This window comes from Temnothorax nylanderi, unplaced genomic scaffold, assembly GCF_030848795.1.
Source record: "Temnothorax nylanderi isolate EJ_2023f unplaced genomic scaffold, tnyl_v1.0 TNYL_tig0013_pilon, whole genome shotgun sequence".
In the NCBI taxonomy this organism is placed as follows: Eukaryota; Metazoa; Arthropoda; class Insecta; order Hymenoptera; family Formicidae; genus Temnothorax; species Temnothorax nylanderi.
In genome coordinates, this window is record NW_027249075.1 from 2,164,757 (window position 1) to 2,183,776 (window position 19,020).

General features: G+C 39.8%; 1 long non-coding RNA gene across 1 annotated transcript; it reads right to left on the reverse strand.

Annotated features, from left to right (window-relative positions):
* Positions 1-208: 208 nt before the first annotated feature.
* On the reverse strand, positions 209-4,186 carry LOC139768066 (uncharacterized). Its single transcript, XR_011717272.1, has 5 exons — positions 3,447-4,186; positions 2,648-3,350; positions 2,111-2,384; positions 1,720-1,982; positions 209-1,465 (listed from the first exon to the last, which is right to left on the reverse strand). It is a non-coding gene; the product is annotated as an uncharacterized lncRNA (long non-coding RNA).
* Positions 4,187-19,020: the final 14,834 nt, after the last annotated feature.

The window sequence follows — 19,020 nt, forward strand, 5'->3', positions numbered from 1 at the left end:
ATAACGAATGTCCGTGATCGAATCGTCAGGCCGGAAGTAATTAACGCGTGTTCCTAATAATGCGTGTTGTTGTATCACGCGAGGTACGACGCGTGTCGACGATATCACCGAAGATAAATTGAAATTGGTCTGACAGATGCCGGAAATTAATAGCAATGACAGAAACGATGTCTTACAATTTTTTTTATATAACACAAATAATGTTGAAGCAAATTTTTTCTAAATATTTATTCTCTATATTCTATAATATATTCTACATAAATATATATTTTTATTTATGGCAATAGGAAAGAGAGGGAGAAAGAGAAGAAAAGAGATCTTACATTGCACACATTTCCTTACATATTGCCACAAAATCATTAACTACCCAAGAAACAATACGAATTGACAAAAACTGAAATTCATTCCTTCATTCCTCGAAATCGATATTTCCGCGGCGACAAAAGATGGTATGCTTCTTTAATTCATCGCAACGAGATTATTCGCTTCTGTCGGACTGAAAAGAAAAATTGGTGCGCGTGTTTGACAGGCGGCGCGTAGACGATCCTTGTCTGCGCAAAAGATGCGCAACGAGTGCGAATGCGGAAGAAAAAGAAAAGAGAGGGAAAACGGAATTATGCCGTCGTGTCTCGCGTCTCGCGTAACATTATGCAATCTTTCGACAGCGCCGCGGAGAGACGTTATTTCCTCGTGCCAAGGTCGAGGGTGCGCATGCCCGTCGGTGTGGATCTTTTCGAGATCATATACCGATTCCCGCACTTTTCTCACATTTCCGTCGAAGCAGCGGTTTAAATCACAAACGAAATGCCAAGTTCTATATAATATCATACTAGCTTATCGCCGTGACGTATTGAAGATTTCGGATTAGAAGATCGACATTAAAAGCCGTCTTTGAAACAATCCTGTCCCTCACTTTCCGACACTGTAATTATATGTAATTTGTATCTGCATTATCACATATCATCGATAATATGTTTGTGTTTTTTTATTATCGTATCATCGATAAGGAGTAATGTAAACCAAGAACTCCAAGAAGTATGTAAACATCTTGAATTTAAAGGATTTTCCGTCTGGTGATTGAAACGGAGTTCGCTGCGCGGGAATATCGTAGCGTCGCCAAGCTGCGCAATATGCTACAAGCGCGATTATAAGTGAAGTTATTGCGCGCGCGATTTACGTGAGGAATCCAAGGATCAAAGCTCAAAAGACGACAATGACGCGTGACACAGTTTTCAAGCGCGACTGAACCGGACTGATCGTCGTAATTGATGCACGCGACGTGATCTAAACCGGGAATACGTGAGAACCAGTTCAGATCCAGTTCCCCTCTCGCTGCACTTGCACCGGCTGATAGTCGCATCGATCGGCCGCCAAGGCCGCGTCTTATTCGGGCAAGGCCAAGGTCGTTGGCTGGCATTGCCAGCCGAGGTGAGATTGCAATTTCCCGCGCGGGGTTGCGCCAGAACTGCAAAAACCTGCGTTTAGTAAACGTTTTACATAATTAGCAAGTAAGATATAGATTCAATAAAAAGGGATCGGAAGAAGTGCATTTCGCGACGTTTGCGAGGGTACAGTTTATTATTTTTTATTCGTTCGACATCGAGAATCTGATAGCTTTTTCTGTTTATAGTTTCAAGTGTCAATACATTTTTAATTTAATCAATAAATTTGACATTTTTAGTCAATCGTATAAAACTTCTCTTATATAATTACACTTACAAAAATATTTTGGAATATAGCTTGCATCATGCGGTTTTTTCCGATTGGGACAGTAATCTTGTAAATATATCATAATCCCCCGTATGACGAAATGTTGCGACACATTGACCTCTTCCACTAGGCGTGTTTCCGAAAGCTGGCCTTGCGATAAGACGAGTCAAGGATAAAAACATGCGTGCCCTGTCTTTTATCGGCCGTTTCCGGGTCTATTCCAACCCAAACTCGACTTCGTATCGCTGATATGAGTTTCCGGTTTTACTGAACTGACAAATAATTAAAAACTTACGCTTCACATCAATATTGAATATGCTTCCATGTGTTACGTCAACAAACGTACGACAGAGATATAATATAGAAACAATCCAAAAACATTACGTAATGTATTTTTCACCTTGTTATTTCTGCATGGCAGCGCTAAGCTGATATTTTAAATTTGAATGAGCTAGCACATCGTAGAAACGCGACGTAGAAACGTTTCTAAAACAATGTATACAATTTTGTGTACCTCGCGCTTGGCAATAAGTCAATAATGTGTATATTTGTCTCTGTTCAATTCGTTGTGAACTCCTCGTATACCGAAATATTTTAGTCTAATTTCTCGTAATTTCTGTTGGCACTATAATATAGCGTGTGGCCTTCTACTATATGTCATGTAAATCTGAAATCTGTTCGCAGATAATTTTTCAATATCTTGTAACCAGATCGCTTTTCATAAAATACATATATTACGCATTACGTAATTTCGTTTGCGTTTAAAGTATGCCAAAGAAACATTTATACACGTAAATCTTGAACGAACTAGATTTGAAACGAAAAATTAGAGTTAAAACTATATTAAAATGCAATATTTTTAGAAATTGCAAGATTTAGGTCAGTGTTATTGCTTTACTCAATCGACTTAGCCTTATAAACGTACGTAATGACTTACGCTAATGGAAGAATCACCTGAAAAATTCTGAGGGTCTCGCGGCAGGGTCTATCGCGCTATCCTCGTTTAGTATTAATAACGACTAAAGGATTGGCAACACATCTCATCCTTTGTTACGCTACCGTGTTGCGTGACCCTGAAAATCCACGAGACCGCGACGTAGGGTCAAACGACGTGCGCGTGGTCGCACACATTGACGGATTGGCGATGTATCGTTCATATTTAGTCGTAATATAGGAATGCCTTCGATGGTAGTGGTGGTGATTGTGGTGGTGGTGGTGGTGGTAAGAGGCAGAGCGATGATGACGATGGATGGTAGGAGGAGGGGGTCACGACTAGTAGTCGATATATATCTATACAACGTGTCCGCTCCGGCCGCCCGTGACCATGTGGCCTTGTCCTTGTACGACGTCGCGCATCGAACAGCACTACGTGCCACCGACACTCGTCGGGCTCCGGTGGAACCTTCCTATAACAAGCACGAGGAAAGGAGAGGAGAGGAGGCGCGAGTAGAGCGTGTGTGCACACGTACGATATACATACACGTGACAATAAATAACGATGAGTTGAAGCGCCACGCCAAACGAATTTGCACGAGTGACTAATGCGGAAAAACTAATTTTTTTTCCACGACTAATGTTTTTCCGATAAAGACAGTGGAAAATCCTGTTGATTTTATGCTGGTAGATATGTACACATCGCTCTGTTATTGAAAAATATGTAATCTTTAGTCTACGATTGTATTATAAATTCATCTGTAACGTTTTGTTGATGCAGAATCTACGTATTAATGCCTCACATAGATACTCCATACAAAGTCTGATCTTATCCTCGGTAGGAGATCTTATCCTTCCTCCCCCTCCTAGTGTGTTGTGTATTACTAAACATTGTTTTTCATATTCTTTAATATTTCTAATATATTTTTCGTTTACAACAAAGTTTATATTTGCTATCACAAGTTATCTCTTTTAACAAAAGAATCTTCTGCGCGATACCTAATGTCACAGCAATTATGTAAAACTTATTAGTGGTTATTAGTGGTCGATATATACTACTAAATTACATCGAACTCATTGCGCGCCTCTGAACGAATGCCTAGCCGAGCAGAAGTTGGAATATATTCGTCTGATTGCGTTTCGCTAACACGAGGAAGGTTATCTTGTCGTGTGTTCATCGTTATCAAGACCGATGATAATGCGCTGAGTGACTCAGCGAGATGAGTTCAAGTACAGATTCGAGTGGTCTTCATCTCGAGCGACGCGTGCGATTGACACTTCTGTAATATTAGCGACTAAATACTGAAGATCCTTAATTTTGATCCAGCAAGTTAGTTTCTTTTTATATCTCTGTTTTATATCACACATTTAATGATTTCTAAACTAATTTTTTTCTGAAAGATTCAAGTGTACAGCGTCGATTGCATCACGTTATCTTCTGGTAGTTTAACAAATACGGTTATGAAAGAAGGTTATACAAGAGCACAGTGCTTTATGTAACAAATATAACAAAACTGTGGAACTAATTTTTAATTAATTTTTTTTTCACTGATTATATAAAATGCTTACCATATATTGTAACAGAACTAAAATTGCGAAATATTTAAACAATATAATTGTCTTCCATAGACATTATCAAGTAATTTCAAAAAGTATAATAGGAATGAGAGAGAACAGATAGCGGAAGACCGATACGAGTTCTTAAATAAACTTTGTACAGTGCTTGCATAATGCTGTTTGCGACGAAACTTTGTCAAACAAGGTTGCGATAATAATGAAACCGAATTTTCATCCTCAATTGTTCCTGATATCCTTCTGATATCAGTACCTATTGTATCACTTACAGTTTTTTAGCTTCCTATTCGCTACTTTATTTCTTTTATGAATTTTGAAGGTCTTGTTCCAGGCTTTAAGTTGAATTTTCTGTTCTATTCCGTCTCATTCTCTATCTCATTCTGCTATCTCCCGTAACTCAAAACTCGTTTCCTCGAAATCGTCGAATTTTATTTAACTTTCGTCTGCGCGCCATATAGCGAATCGTGTACAGATATTATGTCAGCATTATGTATAGATAGCCGGCCGATGTTCGATCTTTTTGACCAGAAATCACGTCGAAGGCCGAGCGGCCGAATACGACGTACACTTTAAAACAGCCCAGCGCCTTTGGTCTACGTCCTTGCGACAGTTTTAGTTTTCGGGGAGTTCGACTCACTGTTGCGAGGGAGGCATGGTTACGTGTTGCGGCTAGTTTACATTAGTTTTACGTATAGCCGGTATAAGGTTACTCCCCGCAAGTTAGCTGTCGTGTGTGAGCATACATAGTCGCTTAAAATTAGAGACATATCAAGTAGGAAGCAAATTGCGAGGCAAGCTGGACGGCGAGATAGCCTAATAGAGATCGCCTCTATTTTCGGGCAAAAGCGTACTCGCTTTCTGCAACATCAGACCGATACTTTAAGTATGCGATTTAAATAAGATATTAAATTTATACAAAAACCTCGACGAAATTTTGGCACGCCTACGATCTGTACTTTTTTGGAAACCGACTCTCCTTTTCGTCGACCTTTTCGATCGACGTTTAAGAGGTAATCATAGGAGGATTTTGGCACATCTAAAAGGCTGTGAGCGCTGACGTACTTCGGAATTCTGGTTGACAGTTTGTTCTTGTTGACAATCTCACGGAGGTGGTGGAGGTGGTGGCGGCGGCGGTGGCGGCGGCAGCGGCAGCGGCGGCGACGACGGCGTCACAAGGACGACGGCGCACACATCAATGTTGTATCGTCACGCATGTGCGCAGCATGTTGCTACGTGCACGCGTATATATCTCCGCCTCGCGGATTTGTCGCAATGTCTCGTGTCGTTTCGGAGGCAGAGCCGGAGCGAACGCGGCGAGACGTGGCGAGGCAAGGAGCGGAGCAGAGCGACGCGACGCGACCTTGTCCTTGAGCATAATCTTTCCTCGTTATCGGACGGCGTCGAGGTTGCGGTCGCATCGGGCCGACTGCAAACGATTAGTGCAGCTCCCGAGACCGTGCGTCAGCCTTCCTTTTATATTTGTGAATAATAATGCGCCCGATATCGCAAAAGTACGAGAGTACGAGCTGCCACGTGATAATGTATATAAAATATAAATGGTTAATCTGGGAAAACTCGTTCGGAGAAAGCTCTATTGTTTGCAACTATAGCATTTTGTTATACTTATTTAAATCGTCGTTAATTTAAAATCGTTAAATTCACATTCGATGTGATAATTGAAAGGAAGAAATTTCTAATCTGTCGCCGCCGCGCCGCACCGCGCCGTCACATTTCCGTTGCAAATATTATTGACTTCATATGTAAAAGCTACTAATCGGTCCAGATCTAAACAGGGACTGTTTTCCCGCGAAGGAAGATAATCCGAGTACCTCGCGCCACGAGTTCGTCATCTCGAGCGAGCGCCATTGGTTATCAGTGATACCCCTCTGATTCTAGGAAGCGAAGTTGCTATCGCTGACCTTGGCTAGCGAAATACTTAACGCAGCGGCACGTGTGCGACGACGTAGAAGCTGACGAGGCAGAAGAGACCGCGGATAACGAACGAGGACGCGCGAAAGAAAAGGAGCCTGCGGTCGCGCGATGTTTAATTAAGATGACATTATCTATTTTGATATACAACGCACAAGCATGTTTAGATCATTATAGCTGGTACGGATTAGAGTGCCATCGATCGGTACGCTAGAACTTAAATCGATAAAAATATATTCTTATTTTATTCTTTTATCTTATCGTGTACGTGAATGTCATTATTCATTTGTTACTTCAACGTAAAATTTCAAAGAGTTAGGAAATAGAGTAAACGTACCAAGTCCAACGCAAGAGGCAAGTTGGATGAGGAAGAACAAAGAGGGCTAAAAGGGAATTCCGACACGCACAACTTAGCGTTTCCGAACGTGAATACGTTTCGCTATATTATTATTAGCCGGATCGTGTTGGAAACACATGCGCAAGGTCAGCTTTCGCGTCTCGTTCCCTTCACCCCCTCTACCTCTTTACCCCTCCGCCGTTCCACCCACCCTCTTAATCATCGTCAAGCTCATAAAGATGAATCTGCCGTAAGTGTGTTTTTTATAGGCATTGACGTCGATGACAAACAATCGCACGTATTTTTTTCGTTCGAGCACGTGTCTCAGCTACGTATCTGTTGCTAAAGAGTGACTCTATTCACTGTTCGGAGATATTCGTTGAAAATTACGTGATATGCGCTTAATTATTAAAAGCACAATCTCGGCTCGTGTACGCACGGCCGTTTATCCTATCGAAATGATAATTAGAGCTATTTAAAGTGAATATTTCGGAGGCCTTGACGCGCCCAACTGGTTTATGTGGCGTGACTTCCGGCGCGCTTTCACGAATGACTCGTCCCTCGAAGGGCTTTTCGAGGTGCCTCACCTCGAAGCGCTTGGCCGCCTGTTTTTGACATGATAATCCACTTGTGCCTCGCGACTCAATCTGCGCAGTTCCTACCGTAAACCGGCATTGAGCGATTAAATTATTTTAAAAGCGAGATTAAAATTAATTTAAAAACTCTTAAAATGATTCTTAACTTTGAGTGATTCCAAACTTATTTCGACATTGAACTTAATAAATTTATATATTACCTATTTTAATATTTTATTGTATTTTTTAATGTCTTAAATATTTAATAAAATTATTCTTTAATCGGGTAAATAAGACCGTCACTCACAAATGGATGACGGGGTCTTTACGGAAATTTGCGCGTCACCCAGATATGGGTGACATGGCAGTCAAAGTCTTATCAAAGTGTAATCTTTAAGTAGAAAGAAATTTTTAGAAATATAAAAAAATTTTTTGCACTGACTGAACGAACTATTTTATATTCTTTATTTCTGACAATTATCAATGACGTAACTATTAGAATAATTAGAGACATATAGTACATAATATTGTGCGTGTGTAGTATTGCAATTGTCATAAAGTAATTAGATATTTCTGCACTAGCATCTTCACGTAAAATGAAAGCTTCATGCAAATCTTTTTTCTTCATTGTTTTTTTAAAATCTTGGCAGCTTCGTGGCTGATAACGAGTGTGAAAAACAAAGATTTCTACTCTTTTTTGCAAAGCGCTGCTTTCTTGCTACCTCGCAATTGCGCAATTACGCAATTATTACGATCGGATACTGATCTTTTGCGGAAGAACTGGAGTTCCGTTACGATGCAACGAACTGTAGCCACGACGAGTAACTGTAAAGGACTTCACAGCGTACTAACCTGTTGCAACAGTCAGCAAGGACGCAAGAAATACCTACACGCTGCAACGAAATATTTTATAAATCTCTTTACTTTTGTGACATTTGTATCAAATCAAGCTTAATTGTCCTGATCAGCTCATGTTTGTGACACGTTCTGATAATCGCTACGAGGGTGAGGGGAGGGGAAAAATTTCTGCTTCTTATAGGTTTGAAAAGATTTCAGCCGATCGATTCGTTACCATATACACTCCCGGCGTAGGCTCCGATCGATAAGGCTAAAAATATCAAACGATAGCGTATGTATGCGTGCACGATCGGATGGTATCAGGATCGTCAGTGTCATGCGGTGTCAGGGGGATGGACGCCCCGTCATGGAATAACAGGAAATTGGATATGCCGGGCGGCGAGACCTGGGTATCGTCGTAGCTGGGACCTTAGTTTGGTAATTGCGACACCCTCGTCGCGATAGTGCCGACGACAGGTGATCGCGCATATCATGTGTCTTTATACATCCGTTATTCGCGGCATAACACTCTTCCCTGCGCTTCCATTCGCGATAAAGCATCGGTCGCTGCGACGCTCGAACGTTTACGATAAACACGCAGCAGTTGATATCTACTCGCGAAGTCCTTGAGAGCAGGAAACGATTTAACATCACAACTGTTCGATCTCTATAGGCGGGTCACTCGCTAATGATTAAAATTATGCGTCATTATCGTTCATGATCAAGATTTAATCGGCTGAATAAATCGGTTTTCGGTAATCGAATCGCGATCATCGTTTACACATACGTTAGTTAAAAATTCGATTATACGTACTTCTACGTAGATCGCATTAATCGCTCGTGAGTATTATCCAAGGACGATGCTCCGCCGTAAAATGAAAACGATATTACGTAATTGACAACGCATTTCGAGGCGTTTATTGCTTCGGGAGGTCATGGTGCAATTTTATTGTTCTCTAAAACTGCCCGGAGTTCTTCGGGATTACACACACAAGATGTACTTCATCTAACAAAAAAGACAATGATTGAGATACGTCTAAAGTCACGCATATTTTTTTTACGCATAATAATCTTCCAAAATGTTAAAACATAGAGTTATAAGGACTTAAAATCATAGGCTACCTCCGAGTGAAGCCAGTATCTATCGAATAGCGGTAGGAACTGGTAAGTGCACCGAAGCATCGACGCTATTTCTGCACGCACACATATACGTACGTAGACAAGTGTCAACGGCCTCGTCACTATTCAGCGCAAGTGCGCTTCACTGGTCAGGCATTGGCGCGGACGTCGAGTCGAGGCGAAAGAGTGCCAGAAGTACGAGCGCCCAATTTCCTTCTCGTTCATGCGCGAGGTCGAGCATGAGATTGTATAAAATATAGGAAGATAGTCACAGTTACATAGGTAAATGTAACAGACTTCTTGAAAATTTAACATTGTTGAATTAGATAGCTTTTCCTCGCGGGACATTTCATCGATGTTATGATTTTAGAGCGATGAAAAGTTTTTGCCTTTGCGATATAAAAAACGTACGAGAGAGGAGGGGGAGAGGAAAAAGACGGATTGATTGTACTGAGATGGTGGTGAACGAACCGTCAACTCGTTTTCGAACGACAGACCGTATAATTATGCATGTTCGTTGTGGTTCAATCGACAAATGGGTCCCGACAGTATCACGTGATGCTTTCAAATTATGTCACAGTCAATCTCCACGCTCGCGCGTTTACTGAACCATATAATATATTCGAGCGCATATAGCAAAACGAACTTACACGTTTGAGATTATTAAAAAATACGAACGCAACTGCTTTTACAACTTACAATTTGCATATCTTACTTATAATTAGATTTTGTTGCAAGTCAAGATAAGTGAGAGTGAAGCTTCAAAATGCTAGCATAGTGCTGGTCATAGCATTTTTATTAGTAAATATTTTTATTCGAAACTTTTGTTATTATGAAAAATTCCTAGCATAAAAGAAAATTTCGGAAACATATCCCTGCGAATTTATTTGATTAATTTCTTATAGATGTCTTGATGTTTCGCTTTTATTAGTATCTATCGTGATATTTCGGACAGGAATATCAAAGCCGCTATTATTCATCAAGATAAAGTTTTATCAATTTTATACATCCCTCAATTACAGAGATTCTCTTCATATGTAACTTGAAAAATGTTAAGATAAACTAATAGCATTACAGTGATGCTTCTTTCAAAACAGACGATACAATCTATGAAAAGTAAATGTGAAAGGAAAATAAGAAAGCAAATGTGATGGATGGGGAAGTGAAAGCTTATAAAGTTGGTTTTTTTGTTAGAAAAATTATTGATTAGGTTCATTGCTCTGAACGTCTTAATTAAAACCACATAATTGTCAATATTTTCGCAAATACTGATAGGGCGAAAATTTTCGATTAATAATTTTCATATATAAATATATTTGCGAACACTTTGCAAAATATTTGTCACAAAATAGTTGTTTATTCTCCTTTTGGCGCATGTGAGTTCTCCATTTGGAGTGCAGGGTTAAATGGCGCGTAGATACTGGTTTGATGGTTTACTATAGCAAGAGGTCAATGATTCCGCGGTCCTGTGAAGGCGGTGTAATTGTCGAGCAAACTAGCGCCAGTTGAAGCGGGCGCAAATGTGACCTAATACGCGCGGGGGCAGTCACCTCTACCCGTTGTTATACCGCTGCAATCGCGAGGGATTCTATTTGTATCTCGTTACTTCCGAGTCTCAACGAGCTCATCCCATCGTTGTACTCTTTCTTGGAACGAACAAAAAAAAAGTAACGAAAATTTATAAATTATAAGTAAATTATAAATACATATTTGAGTTTGAGTAATAATATTTATTAATATGAAAATTGAAAAATGGTTATTTAACTTTACTGTCTAGAATGCTTTCATGGAAGATTAGATGAGATGAAATAAATAATAGATTAATATTTCTATGCACTATAATTAATATTGCAACGTCGCGATCATATTACAGGTTTTCGGGTTGTATAAAGATGATCTAATTGACTATTATTTGTTCTTTCTTTAATTTTGATTCCATGCTTTTATCCTGTAGCGTATATAGACCTAACAACCATGTACAATTCTTGGGCCAACGACCTACTGCTTGTGGTTGCGATTCCAAGCAAGAAACTCCATGAACTTACGCTAAGTCATCTTGTTGCTCTGTATTGTATTAATGTATTTTATGTACCTAGATGTATATGGAGGGGTTAAAGCCATAGTGGTGTAAGTCGAAGTTTTTAAAATATTGACTCGTGTGCATAGATGCAATCTATACAATATATAAATTACATCTATGCACGTGAGTCAATATTTTAGAAAATTTGACTTACACCGCTATGGCTTTTACCCCTCCATATATAGAGAAGAATTGATCTTATAAAAGCCGTAATAAGATGATCATAAGGAATTTTACAGAACATAAAAGAAACATACAGAAATCGGAACATCTTAAATAACGAGATAAATTAAGTATTTTGACATTTTTGTACAAGATAATTGATGGATTTGACGGATTGATATCCTGATAAATTTGATAAAATTGATGGATTTGAAAATAGATATTTTTGTTTAAAAAATCAAATACTTAAGGGAAAATTTGATCGGTTTAACGCCAATCCGAATATCTAAATATAGTATATGTAAATCTCATATGTTTTAAATCTTTTAAATTTCTGTATAAATAATTTATAAAAATTCTTCAAGTAGCGATATGCAAGTCCGATTGTATTGCGCGTGTAGAAACGAGCTCGTTCCGAGATCGATATCGCGCAACGAAACCGATGATCACCTCCCACCAGATAAACTCTCTCCTTGCAACGTTCCCGTAGTTTACGTGTATCAGTCGTCGGTTCAACGGCCGACACGGTTTCGCTCGCGTTCGCGCCACGCTATACGTACGTACATACGTAGCTTTACTCGACCGGCGAAACGTAAAGACCCCGGGACTGGCGAGCGTTTCGGGAAGATGACGAAAATATACCAGTTAAGGAGCACGGTCAATGACCAGCTTGGTTCTTCCCGCCGTGTCGCCGGTGCGACGTAATCCGATGACGAGTTTCCGGGCACCGAAAGCCGTCAATTAAAAGCAACGCGAACTCGTCCCCCCTCTCTATCAAGTAGCTTATAATACGAGTTTTTATCTTGTCCATCAACATGCCTAAATGAGATACTATGGGAGATACTTGATTAATGTTTCATGATGGGAGAAATTGCAAGGAGTAATGTGATGATAGGCCAACAGTACGAGCTAAATAAAAAGATATTTTATTAATAAATAGTTTGTTCACACAAGACAAATATAAAAAGAATAGGGAGAAATAAATGGTAGAAATTGATTAATGTTTCATTATCTCGGTTAAATCGCATATTTTTTTTAGAACCTCAAGTATCATATCATGTAAGAATGTAGACTGTAAAAGAGAATGTAGATAATAAATATGACAATTTTATATCGTGTCATAATGTACACATGATAAAGATGTTGCGTGTAAATGGCTCAAAAGAGAGTTAATATTTTATAAAGAACACAGTTTTGTCTTACGAAACTGCACGTAACGATCTTTTATTTTGTGTGATTTACTTAATTGTCACTTATCTTTTCGTGGATCCGTCAAAATTTATATCTTCTCACTTTTTTTTATACTATTGACCTCGAAGGGAATAGCGACGATGCGTAGTAGGTGAAATCATTTAAGAGAGCGGTCATTCACCCCGACGTTCTTGAACTTTCAGGGCCACTTAGCGCGAAGCGCTCGACATCAGCCTTATCGTTTCAGCAAAATGTCGGCTCGAATTACGGCTAGCTCTTTATCGCATCGCCACGACTATTTCTATCAAGGACTGTGCTTACGTCGAACGTTGGCCGACACGTCGGTGGATGGCTGAGCAACCTAAATAAACAAGATTTAGGGCCAGTTTCATTAACGATGATCAACGTTGACCGTAATTAACTAAATTTCCTTCTCGTGCACGTACGCTACGGTCAAAGCGAATCTAAAACAATACACGAAATCGCTAATTAGGGTTAATAATAGAGGCCATTGGTGCAATTGACTTTTAGTCTCGTATGAATTGGTATTCACTCTTTGTATAGTCTGAACAAAAACTCTCTCGTTACAAGAACTCTCTCGATCTTCTTTGCATTAAAATAAAAATTTATATAAAATTGGCATATATCTATACATAAGTTATACATTTTTACGTATACATAGAAAGAAAACTCTTTATTAAAAAGTGAAAGATAAAATTTTACTGAAATATTGCGAATTTTGCTGATAATTAAAAGAGTAATCGATTACTTTCGAAATCGCGGAGGACATTATAGGAATTCCTCGAGGTATAGCTGGAACTGGAGCAATGACCTTCGAATTTGGTTCGGTCGACAAGGTTCGTGAACCCTGAAGGAAGGAGTTGGCAGGCCTCGGGAAAGATGGTACAGTTATACCCTCCTCCTCCATCTGCTCTTTCCTCGTTCCTCCTTCTCCATCTCCTTCTTCCTCCTTCTCCGGCTGCTTCTTCCTCCTCTCTAACAATAAACGCGCGCTCGCGTTCACTCCCGCGCTCTTGCCCGACCGAAAGGAAATACCGTATGGTCACCTCGGCCTCGTCACCGCAGCGAAGACAAGAGGAAATCCCGCGGCGTTCGTCGACCCTGAAGTCAGATATGACTCGAATCGAAAGGATGACTGCGGATAACAGTAATGAAAGCAGATTTTTTGAAAACATATACGTCGTTCTTCTTTCAATCGAAGTTTCATTGCTTGCGACTTATAATATTTCAATATTGAATATATCGATAACTGAAAAGTGTCATACACAAATTAAAATTTACTTCGTATCAATCACAAAAAATAGTCTAAGCTTTTCTAATGTTTTTTATGTTTTTTATCCTCGTGAGATAACACCCAACACGCAGAAAAACGCGTTCCTTAGCTTTCGATTAAGCAAACGAAAATATCGCGTGGTGACGGTGACGCAAAACCGAGACTCGCGGAGGTCATCGAACCTCGAAAACGTATAAAATATCGCACGTAACAGCACACAAAGTTCTACGGGTATTTCGTGAAATGTGAGACTTACCTAAAGGAAATGCGCGATTTGAGGTAAGTGGGTCATTGAATCGGATTAGTCAGGGCCGCTTCAGAGCCGATATCAACGAGTTTTAACGGGACTGTGAGTAATCGACTCGTACTGTAGAAATGCAGTACCGAAATGAGTTTCAGAGCGGAAGAAATGGAGGAAGTACTACAGAGACTTAAGAATATATATTATTCGATGAGAGTATTAAACTCTTAACCTATAGCCTTAAACCAATAAAAATCCTGAAACCAATCCTAAGAAATGTTTTATATCCAGTTGAATTCATCCTGAATTATTCCGCTTACTAATATTGATTATTTGTGCCACTAATATTGGTTATTAATATCTAGTAATCGCAATAAAGTTAAGCTCTTATTTCTAATAATGTAAAGATTTACAAAGGTTAATGGCCGTTGCAGAAGGGGAAAGAAAGTCATTGAGATAAACTCATTCTACGGTTAATTACGTTTTATCAATGTTGTTTTTCCCGCTCGATTGAAATTTCACCCGACTGCCACGCGAAATCATTAATACAGATAACGAGTACTTGATATGACTGAAGACGCTGTGGATCTTACCGTTGAAAAATTAGTTGTTTTTTTAGTACTAGAGGAAAATAATTAGCGTAACGTTATGTATCATACCATTGTTAAGTTTGGAGAACTTAAATAGATCTGTCTCTGTATTTTCTTTTGGGGGATATGTCTTGTCAATACGTTTCGCAAGTTTACAAGATCGGTTTATATATTCTAGCTACGTAAGTAGCTCCATGGCATCGCGAGATACGCGTGTTTGGAAAAAGTGGCTCACTTGCGAGAGTGAAAGCACTGGAAAAGTGAAAACGCATTCGTTGCATTCATTAAATGCGCGCCTGCACAGCATATTGCAATTAAATTGTCGTTTCAAGAGCTCATATTCGAAAGTATAACTGAGACTCTCGCACGCGAGGCACATCGCGATATGAAATGTCATGCATAACAACTTAAACAGATTTGACATAACGCTATTTTATTTATATATATTTTCAAATCTTTCCCTCATTCCTTGCTTTTTCATCATCTTTTCTGATCCATATTAATCGATAATCATATATTAAGTCATCTCTGGAAACGCAGCAAGTTACATTCCGATCCTCAGGAATGATGGCTTTACTTTTGTACGTATCTCTTTTGATATATCGATGGTGGGAGTGTTCAGAGTGCCACTTCCGCGTTTTTCCCTTAATAACATTTGTTTACATCTATTCCTCAAAATAAGAGTCAAATTCGAGACTTCTTCTACCTTTCCTCCACGGCTCGATCACGAATAATAAATTCTGCAAGTCCGTGAATAACGCGAACCTAAATCATTCATCATCGCCGAATCTTTGGGATCATGTAGGTGAGCAAGATAAATCTCTCGCGAACGTGTTTCGACGTTATGAATTATATTTCGGCCGTTTTTATGCCGAGCTGAAGATTGCTGAAAGATATAATAAATAGTAGTATGTATCTTATGTACTTAAGGAAAGTGACATTTTCTTTGACTCTTGTGCTTTGACGCTAACGAAATGATTCTTTTTTCCATCCACAATTGAATCTGTGCTGCTCGACATACTTACCATATTTTTTTCGTAACCCTGGTTTCGATATCTTATTTCCATTGACCTCAACATTCTATCTGATCGGCATAGATAAGACATGGGTTAGTGTATCCTCGCAGTCATTTCTTCTGTATCACTGTCCTTGTGCATAATTATTGTTGTCAAGCTAGTCTTCAGTCTTATTATTCAAATTTGAATTATTTCTTAAGAACTTGTATGAATACATTAACAATTTTAATATGCATTGTTAATTCTTTGCTAAAACAGCTTCCATAACACATTAATTGAGATAGAACCATTTGTCGTAATATTTCCTTTTTAATACCGAATATCTTGCCAGTTAATGTCTTAACGTGATGATCTGATTATTTATAACATTTATTTATCACATATAATAAATGTCAGGTGTTAAAAATGTACTTACGTATCACAGTATAGAGCGATAATGTTTTTACCAATACCTTCCGTATTGCAAAAGCTTAACAAATTTCGCGATCCACCCGAGAGACAGCGAAAAGTGAGAGGAGAGAAACTCACTTGTCGTTTGACATTGCTCGTGACTGATAATGAGTGTTTGCTCATTGTTGGTTCAAGGCTTTAGCTCCCCCTCGAACTGGTCAACTCTTTATGCGCACCGTCGTCGGGCACAAATATTAATCCACGCCTTGTATGATGGCCAAGGATGGACGTAGGTCAAGGTGTAACTCATTGCTTCCTATATGAAGTTTTAAGCTTTTTTTTTTATCGTATATTATATTTCTATTCTGAGAATAATGTGAGATAAGGTGACGTTGTTTATTTCCCATATCAAAATTGTAAAATTTGAACTTAAAGGAACATATTAATGCAACTTGAAGAAATTTATCGCACGAGAAAACTAAAACGTTTTGTATGATTGTTTGAATTTTAAATTGCCGTTATTTCTACGACTCACGATTATTAGATTTTAAAAGAGTTTATTAGTTATTTATTTTCCAGTTATTTTCAATATTATTTTCAATATTATTAAATACTTAAGACGCGTTGTTTATAAAGGAGATGTTCTAAATGCTACAAGCTATTTGCGTACGTGCACGCACGCACATACATGCACATACACACACACACACGACGCTCACATATACACAATTAATTTAACGAAAGTAAATTTAATCAAAGTGACTTTAGCACGTCTAAAATCTTGCGATGAGACCTATGGTACGTGAATTCGACCCTTAAAGGATTTACTGAAAGGACCCTGGTGAATTGACGGGGGAGAGACTTGCGCGGAGGGTTCTATGAGGCAACGCACGTGCCTCTTAAAGACGGTCGAAGGCCATATCGCTCGTAAATTTTCGGGTCGGTGAGGGGTGAAAAAAACCCCGTGCCAGGGCGAGCTTACTTCGTGCGTAAGCGTGGTGCGTTTTTCGCGAGGGTCGCGACCTTCTGCTACGTGGAAAACTGGAGCGTGGATGGAGCGATGAGGAGGGCGTCGAAGGGCGGAGGTTGACGGGATAAATCATCGAAGGACGAAAGTGCGTTAACCCGGAAGAACGTTTCGAGAGTAATAAAAGAAAGCATCGGTGTTATCATTCTACACACACAGCAATATAGAAGGATCACACTTCGATCTAATGTATTTCGGATGAAATTATATTCTTAGAAACACGCTTTTTGTTGTTCAAAGAGACGGAATCATAAATTTGTAAAAATTTAAAACAAGCCATATCACATACACATTTATCTTGTTTTATAAATAGGTTCTAAAATTAGAGTCATATTATGATTGCAAATCATTCTTTGAGAAGTCCAAAAGTGGCACGAATGCATAATTAAATTTGACATTTTAATTTTGTCCGCAAAATTTTTCGTAGTTTAATTATTGTGCAACGTATACAGCAGGAGTTACGATCGCGAGAGTAAATCCGCTGGGAATCATCCCGATTGCGTTCGCGATTTACGTTTGTGGGCCGACTTTATACTTAGAATCCAATTATCGGAGAGCCACGATGGCGGGCATTGTCTTCGCGATGGAATCCTACCAACGGCGTGTGCGGCTCGAAGGCTACCTTCTACTGGTGTTCGAGAGAATGCGCGCTGTCCCTGGGCAAGCAGAGTACATTCCCAGACTGGGTTTCAGCCTCCAGGACGCCCTCACATTACGAGCCGCGTATCCAGCCCCCGCGTCCCCCGAACTTCCGTCCCCCGCGTCCCCCTGCCACGCATAAAAGCCTTCGCACTCTGCGTCTCTGCTAAGGAGCGCGTTCAAGGTTTCGACCGAGACCGCAGACATATCCGACGAAATTGGCATCCCCTCTTGTGATAGTACTCTCCCCTATGTCAACACAGGAACGGAGACAACAAGACAATACTATATGTACAGTACTTGAAACCTGATTTTTATTCATCTTTTAACGTTAGTAGAGAGTTAAAACAGAAATGAGTTCAGTATTGTTGGAATATTTCATGTTTTCGAGATAACTGAAAATAGAAGCAAATAATGTTATTCACGAGTCAATATTTTGTATAAATACTGTATGCGGTTGTATATTCATAACGCAAGCGCTAGCAGGTAACAAGCGTCACGAGCGACCTTCGAGTTAATCGCATTGCTCTCGACGGTAAGTTCTGGTCAGTGGTTTATTGTTGGTCGACGACTCGTTGTCGATCTCTGCCCGACAGCTTCCTCTTCGTTTTCTTTTTGCCTGCTTAATCCGTAGCCCGACAATACGCTGACCGACGAATGGAGGTAGAAGCGTAGCTCGAAAGAGCTCCCCGACGTCTGAGAATTAACGCGGATTAACGGCTCGTTGCAGCTTTGCGATGCATCGATGTAACGAATGCACGGTAGACAAAACTCGCATCGCGATTTATGCACGATCTCATATATATAAATAATAACAGGTAAGCACCCATTTTAAATTTGAGGCATAGATATGATACAAAGTAGTTCATATTATTGGAGTCGAAGCTAATCGTGCCGTAACACACATCAGACAGATTCAAACGTGGTAGCTAAATCAGAAGGATAATTAGTTTCCCAATCTCGTCGGTATTTTTAGGTAATAGCTCTATTTTCTTGCCCTCTTTATTCGAAAATACAACGCCCTCGCGTGACATAGCAATTATGATGAAGCGCATCGACATGATGATGATGTTGGTGGAGGCGAAGTGCAGAGTTCACGATAGGACAGTTCACGTTAGCGAGAACTAGGTTGCGTGGCAACCGACGCCCACGGGGCGCCACGCGCCTCCAATGTAGGTATTTACGCGAGCGCGAGCGGGGTGGTTACAGTTTCTGTTATGCCGCACCTCGTCGTAGGCGGATTCGGTGGATCAACGAGAGAGAGAGAGATCGTGTATCGGGCTCCACGCGGAAAAAGCTCGGGAAAATACAATTACACAATTAGAGACCACCATTGCTCGCGTTCCTGTCACAATTAACTTTCTGCATATCTGTT